The following is a 17,602-nucleotide window of genomic DNA, read 5'->3' as shown; positions in this document are numbered from 1 at the left end:
AATGGAAGCAACGAGGAAATAAAACACAGAAGATGAAAGGGAAATGTAGCAATTAAGCAGTTACACTCCGTTATTTGGGATAACTCGATGTAAAAAATTTGAAAAGGACGGTACACAGAACTATAGTTGAGATCATTGCTTTGCGTGGTGCTAAATTGTGGGAAGTTCCCTGGGTCAATGAGAAGAAATTAAAAACAATGGGAGTGGCGTTTTCTAGAATAAGTTTTCAAGTAACAAGCAGAGACAAAGTAAGAAATGATGTGCTACGAGAACAGATGGGAGTTACAAAAGATACTGTAAACACGATTGAACATAAACGGCTAACATGGTACGGACCTCTTTGAAAATGCCAGAGGAAACATGGCCTTCTGAAATATGGCACGTGATGTCCGCTACGCATAAAAAGAGGAACACCCCGGCTAAATTGAAACGGTGGGGTGAGGTGTGCGATACAAGAGAGGGCCATTCAGGGAGGGGACTGGCGGGACACAAGGAGATGGAAACTAGGATGCGAGGGACGCCGCACGGTGTAGAGAACTCACGGAAAGATGGAAATAAGAATAAGCTCGAAGTTAGTCTCCAATAAATTAAACTGTGAACACAACTACTACAAAACGTAAGACCAGTGAAAATTGATTAACTTATCCCTTTGATTACGGATTATTCACGAAACAATGGACCCAGAAGAACAATGTGGCACGAAAACTGCTGTCTCCATCCCAGTCGAATTCAATTTTATTTCCTATATGTAGACACCGTATCTCGGTTGAAATTGCCATCTACAAGGATATTATTCACTGATGGTCCGTATTATTTGTCTCTGAGAACATAAATTACTCTCCAGTTCCATGCACCGTCCTCAGACGTAAAGAAAGTTTCGTTGCGGTACAAGAGTCTCGTTTGCCTCTGTAAAGTGCGAAGCGCTATTACTGCGAGTGTGGCAGGCATAATCCGGCCGGGACAAGTGATAGCGCTGTCACGATACAGCGAGGCGGCTGTAAAGCACGCCGGCCGGGACACGGGCGGCACGCACGCTATCTGGCGGCGTCCGAGGCGCGCCGTGATGGACGCCGCTGCTGAGGAACGGCGGCGCGGCGCCCAGGCGCTTATCGCTGCGGGGTGGGATAGCGCGCCCAGCTGCTACCTGCTACCTGCTGTGTGGGCGTCATCCCACCCACAGTACTGGCCAGATAACACCGCACGTTGCCCGAGGGGCTGCGTCTGCAAAAATGCTTGCTCATAATTGCCCGGTGGCTGTGTGGAAGGCGAGAGTAGAACGGAAAGGACTTGTGCTGTGGTATCAGCAACTCGCTGTGCTTGGTGGTTCGCTCGTTCACATTGGTTACAGTTTGCTTCCTTCTTGCCTGCGACGTCTTACTCGCAGTGCTATGTAAACTGATAACAGCAGTTTGGAGGTCACAAGTGATTCCTTCCGCTTATGTCATGCGATTTTTTACAACCACGCTCCACATGGCTCGACAGTCGTTGACTGTCAGTGCGTGACTTCTGCCTGGTTTTGGTATAGCCGCGGTTCCTCCTTCTTGTTTCCACTTCGTAATCATATCAACAACAGTGGACTTGTTGATGCAATAATTTAGCAACAGCCGTATGTATTGTAGAAATTTCAAAAAAATGGTTCAAATGGCTCTGAGCACTATGGGACTTCTATATCTACATCCATACTCCGCAAACAACCTGACGGTGTGTGGCGGAGGGTACCCTGAGTACCTCTATCGGTTCTCCCTTCTATTCCAGTCTCGTATTGTTCGGGGAAAGAAGGATTGTCGGTATGCTTCTGTGTGGACTCTAATCTCTCTGATTTTATCCTCATGGTTTCTTCGCGAGATATAGGTAGGAGGGAGCAATATACTGCTTGACTCCTCGGTGAAGGTATGTTCTCGAAACTTTAACAAAATCCCGTACCGAGCTACTGAGAGTCTCTCCTGCAGAGTCTTCCACTGGAGTTTATCTATCATCTCCGTAACGCTTTCGCGATTAATAAATGATCCTCCAACGAAGCGCGCTGCTCTACGTTGGATCTTTTCTATCTCTTCTATCAACCCTATCTGGTACGGATCCCACACTGCTGAGCAGTATTCAAGCAGTGGGCGAACAAGCGTACTGTAACCTACTTCCTTTGTTTTCGGATTGCATTTCCTTAGGATTCTTCCAATGAATCTCAGTCTGGCATCTGCTTTACCGACGATCAACTTAACATCGGTGGTCATCATTCCGCTAGAACTTAGGACTACTTAAACCTAACTAACCTAAGGACATCACACACATCCATGCCCGAGGCAGGACTCGAACCTGTGACGGTAGCGGTCACGCGGTTCCAGACTGAAGCGCCTAGAACCGCACAGCCACACCAGCCGGCCTGTAGAAATTTATTTCATTTTATGAACTTCTATGTGCTATCAGTTTCGGCATCACATTGATGCCATCTTCAGGCCCCACCCGTCATAGTAGTAAAATCGCTATACACGGAAGGAGCCATATAACTGGATCCGTGAATCAGATCTTCCTGCAACAGCTCTTGGTAGAAAGGACGATTTGATTCACGGATCCAGTTATATGGCTCCTCCCGTGTATAGTTATTTCACGACTATGACGTGTGGGCCCTGAAAATGGCATCAACGTAATGCCGAAACTGGTAGCATACAGAAGTTTATAATTTAAAAAATATTCTACAATGCATACGGCTGCTGGTAAATTAATGTATCAAGAAGTTCATGCCAGCCGTCGTCCCACGATCCATAATGGATCAACGAAGACAGTGGACGTGGGTAGTTTTTAGAAGGGATGAAACGTCCCTGTATAACGCAACCGCAGAATGTCAAATATGCCAAATATGACATTCCTCTGCGAGGAATTTGGAAAGCTTGACCATGCATTAACCTAACGGACAGAGGGAATCGAACGTGATATCGTAAGGGTGGCAATTAGTAGAAAGCAGAAAGACTATAATTTAGAATTTAGAAAATAAATGTAACAAAGAACGGTCGCCAGCCTAATTCGGCATAATAATGTGTAAACATTATTCTAAATGGATTTATATATTCTCTTTCAAAAGGCACTTTCATTAATTCTTTCTTAGTGAAGTGCAATGAACACATATAACGACCAGACGAACTACACAGTGAGTAGCAGTAATTATCAACAGCATAGGTTAGCAGTCACATAAATGTAAAAGCAACTTTACCCCTGTTAACTACAACCATCACTACATTCTTTGACTAATTCAGCACAAAAAATTGTTCCCAAAGGCAACACAAAACTAAGTAGGACCTGACAAGAGTTCAAGTTTAACTAACACACATATACACATCACACATGCAACATGACATTGAAATAACACATTTCATATTCATTCCACAGTGGTAATGTTTCAGATTCATGAGCAAACACCCAGGTTCAAATTAACTTTCTCCTGCCATTAAAGATTAAAGTGGAAGCTCTTAAACTGTTCCTTCGTTTATAATAATACTGATTTCCAATCCCATTTGATATTAATTAGAGTTAAATTTCAAATAGGATCAAAACAAAGTGCCTTATAACACCACTTGTGAAGCAAGTGATTTTAACGAACCACAATTATGTTCATCAGTATTAAAACTTTAGCATTTTCAAAGTAAAAGCAGTTCATAGCACAGTAAAGATTTTCGTTACTTCAGAATTGTGTGCCTCTTTTACTACTTTTGAAGCAAGTAGTTTTAACTAACAACATTTATGCTGTTTAGCACTGAAATTTAGGCACATTTAAATTTTAAAAAAATATTAGTTCATCACAAACAGGATACTCGCTCTTTAGCACTTTTAGCGTGGGACGGTACTTGGGATCATGAAATGGATAATTTCAATGGTCAGACACAAAGTTTGCAACATTTCAATTATTAATGCAAAAACGCACAGACAAGTACACTGGTTCATACACATATACATATCTGTTTTCCAAAGTAGTTCAAGCAGTGCCGCAATAGTTGTGGCAAACATGTGGCGGCTATCTGGTCTCTTCTCTGGCTATTTAATGCTCTATTTCATTTCCTCGGCGGCGAGTTAATCATTTTTAGAGCAATTCCAAATGCGAGATCACCATCTCACAGCCGGAACAACATCCGAGGCCGTTCCATCATAGATTTGGTATCAGAACGGCTCACTTGACACCTGCGGTGTTGACTATGCCACTGCTGGCCACTAACTGCCCAATGTGTTCCCTCTCTTGCGACCCAGACAGACCGCCCCTTCCACCTTTTCTTGCGCGCCAAGCCCCTTCCGTAGTGGAGGGGTTTCCCTACGCCTTTTAAGTTACATCATATAATTTCCGTAAGTATGAAATAGTTATTTATATACAATTTAGTTTTTACAAAAAGACATATTTTATAAAATTCCATTATTTAAGCACAATATTAAGTTAAAAAAAATTATACGTCTTGAAGTCCCATTTCCCTCCAACATTCAAAGAACTTAACTCATACAGAATAAAGGCTTCATAATTACATACACTTAATTACACTGTACCAATTACTCACAATCGATAATGGTGTTGCACATGATCTATTTGTTTCTCAGGTAACATCCAATAGCTAGCCCACGCTAGAAGCCACTGAGCTGTCATGACCAACCCATTCCGTTGTTACTGCTTCTCTACTGACAACACAATACTCCCAGTCTCCATTTATACTTACCGACCCTCCTCTGGTGACATGTAGGGATGATGCCGCGTCATAATATTAAAAAAAAAAAAAAAATATGTTGTGGATAAACCAACGTTTCTTTTAAAAGATCTTCGTTGTACTTGGTTTCTTAAGGTGGAAAGTTACTAAAGTGGATGGAACTTGGATCTTGCACTGTGTAGCATGATCGATGGTCATCGACGAATGAGGTGTGGGATCCTGTTTTCCTCCTGCTAGGTGCAGACTGCCACTGCTTCAGTTACTCGCCGGTAGTGCTCGCACCTCGGGTTCTTGGGACAGATAGCTGGACTCTGAGGCTTGCTGCCAAGGATTAGACATGTCGCTTTATGATAATACTATTGCGAGGTGTAAACGCGCAGTAAGAACCACAGTTAAACCAAGACCAGTCAGCCCTCATGCATTGAGGACAGAGACGGTCGAGCAGTGCGAAGCGTGCTTGTAAAACACCCCATGATATCAGCGAAAGGAATCACTCGTGAGTTCCAGCAGTCGAGGTAGCAATTAGAAAGAGTGGGATACAATGGTGGAGCAGCTAATCACAAGCCACAAATTTCTGTAGTGAATTCTAAGCGACGTTGGAGATGGTGTAAAGAGAGACGCCACTGGTCACTGGACGACAGAATGAAAGATTTGCAGTGGTAACTCACACTTTACCCTTTGACAATTCGATGCAAGTGTTCAGATTCAAGAAATGCCTGGTTAACGTCGCCTGTCATCATGTGTAGCTCAAATGGCTCTGAGCACTATGGGACTTAACTTCTGAGGTCATCAGTCCCCTAGAACTTAGAACTACTTAAACCTAACTAACCTAAGGACATCACACACATCCATGCCAGAGGCAGGATTCGAACCTGCGACTGCAGTGATCGCGCGGTTCCAGACTGTAGCGCCTAGAACCTCTCGGCCACCCTGGCCGGCATCATGTGTAGTGCCAAGTGTGAAATGGGGAGGAGGTAGTGGTACGGTATCGGGATGTCTTTCGTATTCAGGGTATCGTCCTCTTATCGCACTTACGAAAACACTAAATGCGCAAGGATAAGTCCACACTTTAAAGCACTGAGTACTTCGTACAGCAGCAGAACAATTTGACGATGCTGATTGTGTCATAGATCAGCATCCATGAGGCAATGCTTTGTGGACAAAAAAAATATTCCTGAAATGGTTTTCATGCCCAGAGTACCGAACAGGGCCGAATGGATCGCCTTTGGGATGGGTTAGAACGTCCACCCCTACCAATAACATCACTACCATTTCTGGTTTCGTCTTTTGAACAAAAACGGGCTGTCATTCCTCCATAGACACACATTTCACTGAAAGTGTCCACTAATAGTTGTCCGGATACTTTTGGGTACACTTTTAAAAACTTAGGCACCTCACTTCTACTTTCTTAAGGTTATTTTGAACATAGCATATCGCTACGAACGTTCACTTGTGAAATGAAGGTAGTAGTTAACGAGCGTGGTCAGTGCATGTCAGCAGAGCACGATGCACGTGAAGGGGAAAACGCTGCTCCTGTACATTTTTAGCGTGTCAGTATGCTTCGAAGGACCATTGCCAGTAATGGAAGTTGCCAGCTGAGTGGCCGGGCTGCCGTACATCACTGCGATATCATTTGAATATCCGAAATGTATAATGAAACAAAAAGTAAAGAAATACAATACCTGTCAACTAATAGACACCAGCAATCAACAAGCGCATCTGATTGTCGATACCTACAAATTATGGCTCGAAGGTGTCACGAGGAGAACACAAGATAACTGCGAAAAACCATTTTGAAGACCCAGAGAGTAAGCAACCACCTCCTTACCATCAATCTGGCCTCTAGGCGCCCATCTCGAACAACAGTGCAAACCTCCCTAGTACCAGGTGATGAAGATGTGGAAGGAACCACCTGAAATGGGACTGAGAACATGGATCAATGGCATCAAGTTCTGTTTACCGACGAGTGCAGGTTCTGAGTCCTGATGATCGTCGAAGAAGAGTATGGAGCGGACGATGTACCAATACACGTCGTGAGTATGCAGTTGCAGGGAGGTCACGTTTTGCGCCAGTATCACGAACGGAGATTAATCAATATACGTGAACAAATTCTAAAAGGTTTTTATCCACATAAATAAATTCATAAATGTACGTGACATCAGAATACACTTAAATTAAATGCAGTCATTGAGCACTTAACACTAGCCAAAAAACAGCCTTAAACACAAAAGACCTGAGAGCGTAGTGACACATAGTGATCATCGTCTGCTGATCTCTAAAATTTCATTGTGTAAATACGACAAGTAAAGAAGAAAATGTTAATAGCGAGGAAAACTTCTAAACGGAAGTAAAGAGTCCAAAATTTTATTTAAATGGCCTAGAAAATGAAAGTAAAGTAAATTTGTACAGAAAAATTAATTGAAATAAAATTGATAAACAGAGTAAATACATGTTTAAAACTTTACATGAGGCAGCCAGAGAAGCTCTTGCTCAAATAATTAATTGTAAGTGGACAAAATGATGGTATTATTTTGATTTAGATGTAGAGAAAGAGAACTTTTAAAGACGGCTAAATACATTGTATTCATGACAAGGAAAATTAAAAATAAGAGGCAAAAAATAAAACTTGAGAACGGACTTTTAATAGATATAATAATGTTACTGGAGGAAACTGAAAATCATGGATGACAAAGAAAATATTGATAAAAAATTGCAAACAAACTCAACAACTAAATATTTTAATATTCATTCTAGGGAAAATTATTTTAAAAAATTGAAGCCAGGAAATAGGTAAGAATTTTGGACGGATTTAATCATGAAAAAAAAAAAAAATGAGAGAACAGAAAATAATGAAGTCTTTTTCGGCGTAGAAATAGTAAAAGATCCAATCGAAATGTTAAACAATGGATGAGCTATAGGAGTTGCAAGAACCTCAACTGAACTGCTGATATGTGGCAGAGATAAATCATATTAACTTCAGATAAACCTTTTTGAAGAAGGTTAAAATAGCGAGACCATCCTAGAAGACTGGAAAGTATGATTTATATCTAAAATTCGTAAGAAAAGAAAAAAATATATGAGTGTAAGAACTATACAGGGATAACTGTAAGTTACGAATTGAGAAAACTTTTTCGAAGGCTTATTATACTTTTTAGACTCAGAATGTAAGAAAATGGAGGGAAAAAGACAAACTGGCTTCAGACCAGGAAGAGCAAGTATAGACCATATGTCTTGTTTGCAGCAAATACTTGAAAAGAAAAATATTCGAAACCAACATCCCGTTCACTTAGTGTTTGTAGAAATATAAAGAACCTATGATACATTTATGCAGTTTGTAGAAGGGCTTAAAATCACCTTATTGAAATCTTGCCACATTTAAAGCATCCAGATCCTTTACCAAAATTCTACAGGAAGTATTTTCTCTCACATGCATTTAAAGTTACAAAGACATTTCATCAAGGATGCGGCATACTAACGGCACTGTATAAAATATATACAGGGAAAGTGTTGGTAACTTGGAAGGAAAAAATGCAGGGAACTGAGAATCCCAATAAATGGTAGTACTACACATTTACTACAACTTGTTGATGGTCAACTAATTTTGGCACTTGGACACGAGATGAGGAAGACAGTATTATCTGGAGCGGGTCCTTCAGTTCAACATGACTAAAACAAAATACATGGTAATAGAAAGAATAAATTTAGGTTTGACTCTGGAGGAAGGGATGGCAACCATTAGACATACTGAAGAGTACAAATATTTAAGCGTAAAAATCACACAAAATGGCACACAAAATTGGGAAATCAATTTAAAAATAAACTCTGGAAGGATCACTATTGGAACATTATATGGAGTTTTATAGGATCAACATATTAGGCAGGAAGTAGAAGAAAAAGTCTGGAAGACAATTATTAGAAGAATTATATAAATCAGAAAGATTAAATCCCAATTAATGAAAAGACTGATAACAGCTAAGGTGGAATTTTTAAGACGGACTGCGGAGATATCTAGGAGGAAAGTTATAGAAATGAACTCATCAAGAATAAAATGGATGTTCCAAGTTGAATTACTGATTTTTTGGGAGAAAAACAACTCATATGTTATGGAAATAGAATCATGGAAGAGAAACCACTAGGAAAAAAGAAAAGAAGGAGACCATCGGCCACATGGATGCAAGAAATCCAGACATTAATTACAACAAGAAATACTGGAGAAAATTTATGTACAGGAAGGAGAAAGAAAATTATACAGATAATTTTGGGTTACTGTGAAATGTAAATACATTGTAACGAGGAGTATAGTAATAAAGTACTGACGTCTGACACCCATTATCGCTATGTATAACCTTCAACAGATGATGTACATGCGTGTGCAGACTATTACGTAGGCCTTAGTGTAAAATGAACCAGATACCATGTGACATGTTTTTATCTTTCGTTCTAGTTTTGGGACGTTATTTCAATCGATTATTTTCAGGAACACAACCACATTAGTATCCAGCCACCAATTGCTTAACTATTAAATTCTCTTGTCGAATCAACATCTACGTTGATTGATTTTCAAACAACTGTATGACAGGTTGGTAATTCTGTTTATCAGCTATGATGTGTGGACCTAGATCTAACAGGAAAAACACACACAAAGTATAAACAGATTACCGAGTTGTCACACAATTATTTGATTTTGATGGTTTCCTACAAGCGGAAATTCAAAGAGCGTTGATTTGTCGAGAATATTTAACATTTCCGTAGTGGTTGGGTGAATTCTAATGTGACTGTGTTCTTGAAGATAACTGATGGAAAACGCCCTAAAACTATAACGAAAGACAAAAAAATGTCGCAAGGAGTATGGTTGATTTTACACGAAGAGTGACCTACTTGAAAGCCTGTGCACGCATCCACACAATTTTTTGCATGTTGCCAGAAGCAAATCCGAAAATAAATTTCTCAGCAGTATTTGGCGCATTTTAAAAATATCTCAAGTTATTTTATATGTCGACTTGCGTATGCGACTGAGACGAGATTTTACGATACAGACGGAATAGCAGTAAATATATTGCACTTGCTGGCCACGTGATAGAAAAGGGGATTTCATTTGTCCAAATGATATAACAAGTGTTAGTAAAAGGATTTCCATTTTATTACTTTGCAAAAGCAAGCACAGTAATTGACAGGTAAAACGCAAATCTGATCAAAAACATGTAGAAAATGTCTAGTTTGTGAAAAGAAAATTATGGTTCATCTCGACATTTGAAGGTGCTTTGGCAATGGGCAAGATGAGGGATTTGCGGTACGAATTTCTGTAACGTTCATCTCATTTCCACATTTACGGAAGTAAAATGTTTCGGCTCAATGAACAGATTCTAGCAGCAATAGGTGAATATTTTACAAACAATAGAGAGAGGTGGAATCGGTTCACTGTGAAAACGATGGAAAAAAGCCAATTGGCCTAAGACAGGAAAAAGTATTGGCTGAAGAAACAGTTTTCCAGTGTGAGTTTTCATCTTTTATTTGTAATTTGATAGTGTGATTCTTGTGCTTATTTTCTGTGAATAGCTCGGTGTTGGAGATAATGACGTTACGACATCGAAGGAAAACAGATGAAAATAAATAGTAACATTTGCACTTTATTTCTGCGTAACGGACGTGATGAGTCGATAATTTTCGTTGAGATGTTAGCCAGAATCTTTTATTTGTCTTTATTTAAGACTAATGACGTTTGACTGTGCTGCTTAACACGTGGCGCATTCGGGACTGGGAGATATGATACACTCATATCGATTCGCGCGATAAGATTCCGACCAACGATTGTGAGTCTGTTATAACGTACAGACTCTAGTTTTTTAGTGCATTTCCACATTTATTTCCAATACAGAAACACTGTAGAGAAACAGTTAAAATACAAGTACGTACAGAACAAAATTTATACTACTTACTAACGGATGTTATACCTTCGTTTCCTTGCTTTAGAAGAGGGACATGCCAGACTATAAGAGTGGTAACAGAATAAAAATGGAAGAAATGCGCAATTTGCAATCGTCACCCTGAAACAGGGACGAAAGAACTGAAGATAAGAGCAGCAAAATTAAATAGTGTTCAATGCTCATTTGTCAGGAAAGCCGACAGGGCTTTTGAAGTAGACCTTAAACCATACTGTATCTAATGCGCCTTAAGCTAGAGAAAGATTAGGTGCCACTAATAAGTTTGATGGAAACAGCTTGCTACGCGATATAGGAGTAGTGTTTTCTGCATACATTGATTTAGAGTTAATTTAAACACACATTTATTACTGTACCTCACAGTATCTGGTATTACACATGTGGATGCGGATTTTTAACGACTTCTTTGCTTACATATGCATGTGACGAACTGCAGCACAACATAATTACACTAATACCGTGAACGCTTTTACACGTTAATCTAGGATTCGAATAATAACAATATTTATTCATACGCATTGAAATAACAATGCTAAAAACGCATGAAAGATTCATTCTCTTTGGGATTCAAACCTACTATTTCCAGTCCTGGTGCTAGTACTACACAGATAACGAGCGACCTTAGCTAATTGTTTGCACAGGAAATTATTTTGCAGTCACACTTCCTTTGACCTTTACACTGAATGTTAGAGCAAAACTACGAAGCACAAAAATGACTATACACATTCAAGTACAAAATATTGAAATCGTACATTTTAGCCTCCATTGTTCTACGTGTAAAACCTTAAAGCAAGAAAACAAGATCATAATTACAATCCTTGAATGCGTTTCATTCGCCTCACACAGGTAACGATGCGGAAAGGAAATGAAAACAATAAATTAGTTGGCGGAGCGGGTAGTTTCCGACAGCGCCCCGGGATCATACTTTTGGCGAATTTCCTCAGTGTAAGACCCGTGCAGTTCTTTCGAAGACAAATACGTTACTCACTGGCATCTCTTGTTAACGCGCACACCGTCACACGGTGACGGAGCAGCTGGCCTCGTCTCATGACGCAAACAACTCTGATGACGATTTTGCTCAGATACGATGTAGTGAGTAGAGAAAAAAAAGCTAATGGCGGAAATACATGGATGTAAGCTGGCTACGTGAAACGAACCATATGCCTTACTTTCAAGAACCTTGAGGATTCATCGTAGCTTGGGGGTAAAGAGAAGTAATTGTTCAACCAACTTCCGAATCCGGCAACCACAATGAAGATGTTAACTCAGCTGTTGGTAGAAGTCAATTTGCGAAATATGACATCCTAGTTGTAAGAAAAAATTTGTATAATCGGATTTGATTTTGTTTGCTTCGTTATGCACATTTCCTACATTTTGGGTCTATTTTTGTAATTAGATATCGGAAAAATGTATGTCTAACTGTCGTTTCATCCATGATATTTCAGAGTGTTCTTCTGAAATTCAACAATTTACTGACGTTTTGGAAGAAAAAATGAGAGAGAAATTAGATGCAGTGTAAGCACATGAGGGACTGATGTATTCCAGTTATTTTGGCTTGTTGATAGCCTGCAAAGCCTTCATTAGTAAAAGCAGGCGAGTATCACTTCAGAATTGAGGAAGCTCATGCAAGTATTCATCGCTGGCAGAGAATATACTGTTTAAGAAACTCCTTTTAGGAATTTTTCTGTCGTGAAACTTTACTAAATGTTACCATGTTGTTCTTTTCACGTTGAATTTAATGCAGTACTCGACCGAACAGCCGATTTAGAAAAATCTTCTCGGGTCCGTTGTTGTCCACCCAAAATTACTTATTTTACTCGTCACTGAACTTCTCTCCTTTCAGCCACCATTCATATTGGGACGTTGCTTTCATTGCCGCCCATATCTCTATATTTCACAGCAGTGGCTGAATCTTTGAATTCAAGAGAGCCATTTTAAATCCCATTCGATTCACCTACTCCAGTATTGGTGGTTTCCCCACGCTCACTTAGGACATAGAGGAGATAATTCTTCAACAGCTTCGCGGCATGGTGGTTTCTTCCACAGGGAAAATGAGCTTTGATATTCCTTTCCAGATTCACAGATGATAGCAACGAGCAACGCATTTTCTTACGTACCTCATATTTTCCAGTTTTCGCCACTCGGAGGGGTTTCAGCTATCTGCGTCAACACGGACAAGCAACAAATATGGAAACTGCTCTTTGAGTGGAGCCTCTCGTTCAGCATAAATTTTTCGGGACTGTGTAACAAATTGTAATGGGCTAAAATAGTAAACTAAGAAAACGATAAAGCTTCCGGAATACGAAAGTTGAAAATTTTAAACTCTAAAGAGAAAATGGCCTCAATATAAACCATAGGAACTAAGCGTAGGAAGGAACAGCAGCTTTTGAAGAAGAAGTGTGTACAGAGACGCGAAGGAATTTTTGATACGGTTTGTATAAATAAATAATACCCTCCTTGGCTCAATTTGGATAGTTCTCTCGCGTAACCAAAGTCGAAAAGATGTAAGAGCAGATCCACTATCATCTATGGCAAAGGCTACGAGAAAAAATTATGCATAAGTGTCACTAATGTTATTTGATGACACTTAGAGAAAACATTTTGTGATTGTATCGAATGACTTTTTTTCGTAATATAGCTTATATTAACATGGATTTAGAAAGTATTGCGAGATATATTGATCAACTTTGGTCAAGCGTGCGAAGATATGTTACATATTTCTAAATGTTATGAAAAGTTACACGAAGTGCGTAGTCACAAAATACCGGAATTACGATTACGTAAGTAATATTCATAACTTAAACTAAGCTGAACAAGCAGTTTTCACACAGGTAGGAAGTTAACTCTTTGTACATGAGTTGTATAGAGTGAGTAGTGGTGTAAGGAAAGCAAGGTCCAATGCATGACAATAGAAGACCAGGAAGGCACGATAAAACTGTAGGACGCTTCTTTAAGAGGAAGCTGTGGTTAGTAGGCTGTACAGTTTTGACCCAAGGGTAGAAGATGGTCCATTTAGCAATAATATTGTTCCATCTGATGCCGTCGAATCAAGGATGACGCGCAAGTAGGCAACGTAGTTAATGGGAGCCTCCAGATTACTGTTCTAAGTTGGAATTGTGTTGTAGAGACATTCTTAGGGGTGAATGAAACGGCGACTGTTCGTTACTGTGGAACCTTCAACGGCCACACACGACGATTGGGTGGGACGGTTACTAACATGCGGAATGCAGAAAGCGCGGTGTTGGATGATGACGAGGAGGTATGGCTGACAAGGACGGCTATGAGAAGACAGAGTAACAGGTGAACTAGCATATGAATGACTGACAGCTACAATGACTCTCTAAGGCGACTATCCGAAGTGATTACCACTGATTAAATCGACTATTACGAGCTGAGGAAATATAAGTCATTATGGCTGACTGACGAAATCAGCTGAGGCAACTATGGTATGAGAGAATGATTATTACTGACTAACGAAGTCGACTGGGACTGACAACATCGATTGAAACTAATGAAAGCGACTGCAATCGATTAACAAAATCGATAGTGACTGACAAAGTCGCCGGTGACACTGGCTGATGAAAGCGACGGTAACTGGCTGACTACGTCGACTATGAGTAACTAAACGAAATTGATTATGAGTAACTGATGGAGACGACTATGAGAGACTGACGAAGACGTGTATGAGAGAATGACGAACACTGTAATTGTCTTATTACTACTGGAAGACGACGATGACTTATAGAAGAAAAGATGGGACGACATCTTACGTGAAGAGACGATGACACTAAAAGTATGAGGCACATATATTTTTGTTCGCTGTGACACTAAAATCGTCACTACTATATAGAATGAATTACTGTCTGTTTTTTATTTATAATGAGGAGGGGGAGAAATGGAGTGACAATTGCCAGGGATAAATTTATTTGCCAGGAATATCGCACCGGATTTTATTGACAATTGTTTACCTCAGAGTTACAAGAATTTTGTAGCAAAAGATCGACAGGTAACCTTTTTAAAATTACTGAAGAAGATCCAAAAACAGGACAAAAGAGGTCACAGAAGGCGATCAGGAACCAGAAGGCAGTGCAGTTTGTATACAATCACTATTTGGCAAGACTGGGCAGAAGATGACATATTGCATTTAGAGAACAATACACTGATAAACGTTTTGTTAAAGTGCATTCATAATAACGAAATAACTTAACAAATACGTAAGCAGATTAAAAGGAAACACAAGAACTGATCAGCGGAAGGCTCTTAATTAAATCTAAGACACTGTTAGTCGATTTAAGTTGTGGGAGGAATACTGTTTTGAAAATATATATATATATATATATATATATATATATATATATATATATATATACAGGCAAGGCAATTTCGCTAAATGCGAATTAATCTAATAGCTCGAAAGATGGGTTACAAGGTTAAATTATGTCATGGACATAAGGAATAAAACAGAAATACAAAGGCTGGTGGAAGTTACAGCTAAGTGAATGTTACGCATCTTGCATGAACAAGGGAAAATACGAAAACTAATTTTATTTCAGCTGGAAGGACGTTCAGTATCCAGTCACTATAGATTGCTTCAGCTCATTGGCGACAGTGCAAAATCTACAGCGAACTACCTGACCCCCAGCCAATAGCCTTTCAAAAGCTAACTTCAGATTAACTGCGGCTGAACTGCCGACTCGCAAAACCCTCGAAACAGTAGTAATTACAGGTCAGATAATATTGACCAATACTGCAACAGAAAAAACACACAATCAAACATAGCCTAAATTTATACCCTATTAATCTCTATAGAACTAAGCCGGCAAATCTGGGGAGCACTTATATCCAATTAGTACACGTCTTATTAACTCGACCCAGTACTATCAGAATAGCCGAACGGCAGTGAATCAACTATTATTCCGAGGATGGTAACAATAAATGTCTGACATGTCAAACATTACAAACCAGCCTCGTTAACCACATTCGACAAATCAGATGGTATAAGATTCACAAACTGCTCAGCATACAATATTTTCTCGGCAACAATCAGTTCAACAACATTCATAAGCCCAGGCTGCCTTTGCAGCTGAAAAAGAGTTCCTTATTACTGGAGCCGCTTGAAACCAACGCCAATGAAGATCCGCCGCACGGACTCACTCACCATGAACGGCAAAGCCGATTCTCCGTGTTGTGACCAGTCAGCGGCCACGAGGAAAACTGTCTATAATCACTGCAGTCGGTAATTTACTTTTTATAGCCGGCGGCGCCGCTTAAATCGCCTTCGCCGGCCATGTCCTCTCTCGGTCGGACAGGGAAGTCATAGAAATCTCTGAGCAAAGGCAGGCGAGCGTAGTAACTATGATACGCACACTCGTACTTATCATCCATTTAGGTCGTAAGTGCATGATTTGTAATGTTCATTAACTCCTCAAAGAAAAATCGTGAGTCAGCGTAGCAAACTATCCTTTTCGATTGCTTAGCATGCTCTTATGGCGACTTATTTCTCTTGTAAAGTTTTGTTATCACAGAAAATTATACCACAGGATATACACTACTGGCCATTAAAATTGCTACACCACGAAGATGACTTGCTACAGACGAGAAATTTAGCCGACAGGAGGAAGATGCTATGATATGCAAATGATTAGATATTCAGAACATGCACACAAGGTTGGTGCGGATGGCGACACCTACAACGTGCTGACATCAGGAAAGTTTCCAACCGATTTCTGATACACAAACAGCAGTTGACCGACGTTGCCTGATGAAACGTTGTTGTGATGCCTCGTGTAAGGAGGAGAAATACGTACCATCACGTTTCCGACTTTGATAAAGGTCGGATTGTAGCCTATCGCTGTTGCGGTTTATCAATGGCTCTGAGGACTATGGGACTTAACTGCTAAGGTCATCAGTACCCCAGAACTTAGAACTACTTAAACCTAACTAATCTACGGACATCACACACATCAATGCCCAAGGCAGGATTCGAACCTGCTACCGCAGCGGTCGCGCGGTTCAAGACTGTAGCGCCTAGATCCGCCCGGCCACCCCGTCCGGCTTGCGGTTTATCCTTTCGCGACATTGCTGCTCGCGTTGGTCGAGATCCAATGACTGTTAGCAGAATATGGAATCGGTGGGTTCAGGAGGGTAATACGGAGAGCCGTGCTGAATCCCAACGGCCTCGTATCACTAGCAGTCGAGATGACAGGCATCTTATCCGCATGGTTGTAACGGATCGTGCAGCCGCGTCTCGATCCCTGAGTCAACATATGGGGACGTTTGCAAGACAACAACCATTGCACGAACAGTTCGACGACATATGCAGCAGCATGGACTATCAGCTCGGAGACCATGGCTGCGGTTACCCTTGACGCTGCATCACAGACAGGAACGCCTGCGATGGTGTACTCAACGACAAACCTGGGTGCAGGAATGGCAAAACGTCATTTTTTCGGATGAATCCAGGTTCTGTTTACAGCATCATGATGGTCGCATCCGTGTTTGGCGACATCGCGGTGAACGCACATTGGAAGCGTGTATTCGTCATCGCCACACTGGCGCATTACCCGGCGTGATGGTATGCGGTGCCACTGGTTACACGTCTCGGTCACTTCTTGTTCGCACTGACGGCACTTTGAACAGTGCACGTTACATTTCAGATGTGTTACGACCCGTGGCTCTACCCTTCATTCGCTCCCTGCGGAATCCTACATTCCAGCAGGATAATGCGCGACCGCATGTTGCAGGTCCTGTACGGGCCTTTCTGGATACAGAAAATGTTCGACAGCTGCCCTGGCCAGCACTTTCTCCAGATCTCTCACCAATTGAAAACGTCTGGTCAATGGTGGCCGAACTGTACTTGTACACGCCATCCAAGCTCTGTTTGACTCAATGCCCAGGCGTATCAAGGCCGTTATTACGGCCAGAGGTGGTTGTTCTGGGTACTGATTTCTCAGGATCTATGAACCCAAATTGCATGAAAATGTAATCACA

General features: G+C 40.7%; 1 protein-coding gene across 1 annotated transcript in view; it reads left to right on the top strand.

Annotated features, from left to right (window-relative positions):
- LOC126455015 (lachesin-like) overlaps window positions 1–17,602 on the top strand; it is a 1,274,520-nt gene that overhangs the window by 1,020,035 nt on the left and 236,883 nt on the right. The gene's annotated exons all lie outside the window — the stretch shown is intronic.

The sequence above is a fragment of the Schistocerca serialis genome, chromosome 1, assembly GCF_023864345.2.
Source record: "Schistocerca serialis cubense isolate TAMUIC-IGC-003099 chromosome 1, iqSchSeri2.2, whole genome shotgun sequence".
Classification (NCBI taxonomy): domain Eukaryota; kingdom Metazoa; phylum Arthropoda; class Insecta; order Orthoptera; family Acrididae; genus Schistocerca; species Schistocerca serialis.
The sequence above is the reverse complement of the archived record's forward strand: the minus strand, read 5'-3'. Positions and strand labels throughout refer to the sequence as shown.